The sequence below is a fragment of the Triticum urartu genome, unplaced genomic scaffold (genome assembly GCF_003073215.2).
Source record: "Triticum urartu cultivar G1812 unplaced genomic scaffold, Tu2.1 TuUngrouped_contig_8885, whole genome shotgun sequence".
In the NCBI taxonomy this organism is placed as follows: domain Eukaryota; kingdom Viridiplantae; phylum Streptophyta; class Magnoliopsida; order Poales; family Poaceae; genus Triticum; species Triticum urartu.
The window spans coordinates 1-3,151 of record NW_024119877.1 but is presented as its reverse complement, the minus strand read 5'-3'; the positions used below and the strand labels follow the sequence as shown (position 1 = coordinate 3,151).

Genomic DNA, 3,151 nt, shown 5'->3' with positions numbered 1-3,151 from the left:
TCTAAGTTTGCGATGTTGTGTTATGTATGCCTCAAATTTGCCTGTCCATACCTCCAAAAGAACCGTGTGAAAGAAGAAAGTAACGATCGACTGTATCAAACACTAGCACCAACACAGCCACACATGCATGTACTGAGCTTCTGTTTGGGGGACAACTTTCAGTTCAAAGTCTGCTACAAGTCACACAAAACTGTTACTGTGATACTCCGTGCATACCGCCTTTCGCCAGAAGTCAATCATTTCGGGCAATTTCAGAAGCCAAGAAACTTGGGATACCGCAACTTAGTAAATAGTTGAGGGGCAATGGTGGTAGTCAAAGTTCAGGAAGCTGATGCCCTGTATTTCACACCAGTTTTCAGAGCAAATTAACTGAGGCAACACACTGTTCATTTCATGAACATAGTTTCAATTATGCAAAGATTGCGTCAACAAAATATTATCGCAGCATGTAAAAATATTTCCTCAAATCTCTAACGAATGGGGCAGTTGACAACAAATGTTCAACAAAGGAAAAAACCGTCGACAGCAGGATTCGAACCTGCGCAGGCAAAGCCCAACAGATTTCGAGTCTGTCTCCTTAACCACTCGGACATATCGACTGCTCTGAAAACAGTTTAAAAAGTAAGTAAATATTAGAGAAATTGTACCCTATCATTGCATTAGTGCAGTGGCAAGGTCTTCTCGTTCCCGGCCCAAAGCAAAACCGGGCCTGCACTTTTCCTTGCCCTCCCTCTTCAATGAAAAGCTCTATTTTTGCCTCTCTCTTTTTTGCGGAATAAAGCTCTATTTTTGCCATGAGCAAGGCAAAGAAAAGCTCGAAATATGCATTCATAAGATGTATTTCACCCTTCAATCTACACTGTGCCACAAGTTTACATTACGCTCGGCTAGATTTTTTTTAATTAATCGCACCCATCTACTCAACTTGATGTTTCCATGCTCCTAGACATTGTTCCTCGTCCTATTACTGTCAATGGCTATGTGTACCTTGATCTATGTCATCCGCTTACCATGAGGCAATGACATATTAGAGCGGAAATTGCGGGATTTGATTGAATAGTTATGGTAAAATGGTTGTTTTCTGTCGGCTGGTTCTAGGTTACTTTTGGTTAAATCCCTGGGTCTAAAGATGTGATGCCAGTAAGTTGTCGTGTAGAGAATAAGTTTGTGATGCGGTGTTAGAGCATCTCCAGACGAACCCTCAAAAGTGCTAACTCCTCAAAATATGCCCTTTTGATGAGTTAAGCCGCACCTAGCCGAACCCTCGGCCGGTTTAACTCCTCAAAAAAAATTAGGTGGTTTGTCGTCGGTACTTCAAATTTGAGCGGTTGAAACAACTTCTCAGGAAAAAACCCTCTTGTGTGGCACCTCCATATCGCTCGACACCCTCCACCTCGTTGTTGTCTACGCTGATTTCTTCCCCCTAGCGTCCACCGAGCACGCTCGCGGACCTCCCGGGCCAAGTTAGATTAGCTCCGCTACGACACCGCTACCAGAATCGGACCATATCTTTGCCGTCGTGCTCTCGAGGACGAAAATGACACTGCCAAGCTTTGTTTCATCCAAATCAGAACCGGCAGACCACCGAGATGGTGTACAACACATGTGGATGAGCTAGGCGGCGCCGAAATTGCAGCCACGCTGGGAAATTCTAAAAATCAGAGTTCGGTTGAGACGAGCTTGATCGGCGACGGGCGAGCATGGCTTGGAGGCGACTCCTCTTCCTCTGAGCCCGCAGGCCATCCCCCAGCACCCATCATCCACCCGCAACCTCGCCGTCACCTCAAAGCCGCCGGTTGTGTCTGTCACCTTCTCCGCTCGTAAAGTGTTCGATGAATTGCCTAGGTGCATTTTTTTGGCCTTTTCATTGTGTTTTATTGTTTTTCCAATCAAATTTCAATGTTGAATATTCCATAGTTTAGATGAAGAGGTTAAGGGAGATGTTCTTCGATGACTCTTTGTCAGAGAAGGAGGAGAAGACGATTATGATTTTGAAATGGCCATTGACGTAATCGTTCACAAGGACTTCTAGTGACCAAGACTAGGATCATAGTTCGCCCACTTGTACATCAATCAGTATAGAGCAGAAGGTCATGACAAGCTTATAAAGGATTACTTTGCACCCATTAACCTAGTCTGAGAAGTATTTTCGCATACTATTTCGGATGTACCGAATTCTCTTTCTCACCATTGCAAAAGTTGTTGAGGAGCATCATCAATGGTTTAAACTGAGGAGGAGTGCATCGGGAGAGATAAGTGCAAGCCCGCTGATAAAGTGTGTCATGGTTGTTCGAGTGCTTGCCCATGGGTGTTCAAACAACAACATTGATGACAATGTCCGCCCTAGGGAAGAATCAATCCTAGAGGGTGTCGGGAAGGTTTAGTTGAGGTTTTACATGGACTCCCTGAATGGGCCAGCCCATAATCACGCAGGTACACGTACACCAGTTATTATTCATTTTTTTCATTTACAAAAAATTTTATAATTACATATATTCCAAAAAGCTTAATGTACTTAAGTATTTGAAAAATATTCACCGCAAATTTGAAAAATGTTAACACAGTGTAAAAAATGTTGTTAGTGTAATGTCAAAAATGTATGCAAAAAATGTTCATGACATTTTAAAAACGTTCACGCGTTTCAGAAAAATATACATGACATTTTAAAATGCAAAAATAAGTTCCTGTAATTAAAACATAATTATGTTATATTTTAACATGCTTTACCAAAATATGTTTTTGACATTTTAAAAAATGTCTATACAATATTAAGAAATGTTTTCATAGATTAAAAATATACTTCAATGTGTATTTGAAAAATATTTAACACGTATTCAGAAAAGGGACAATTGCATTTTTACCCCTAGTTGGTTCCTACCCACGGGTTTTGCCCTTACTTTTCGAGCTTGCTCAGTTTTGCCCTTACTTTTTCCGTCGAGGTCCCTCGAATGCCCTTTGACTGTTTGAACAAAACTTTGAAAATTCATAACTAATTCATATGAACTCAGAAAAATGCAAATAAGATATCAAAATGTTCAGATAAACATTAGCTTTATGTGCATATCATTTGCATTCAGGACAAAAGCACCCTTTAAACTACCTAAGGTAATTAATGTTATTAACATTATTAAAAATAAAAAGGTATAAACAA

The 3,151-nt window shown here is 40.7% G+C and overlaps 1 non-coding gene across 1 annotated transcript; it reads right to left on the bottom strand.

Moving 5' to 3' along the window:
• Window positions 1-517: 517 nt before the first annotated feature.
• On the bottom strand, window positions 518-599 carry TRNAS-CGA. Its single transcript has one exon. It is a non-coding gene; the product is annotated as a tRNA-Ser (tRNA).
• Between the last annotated feature and the right edge of the window lie 2,552 nt (window positions 600-3,151).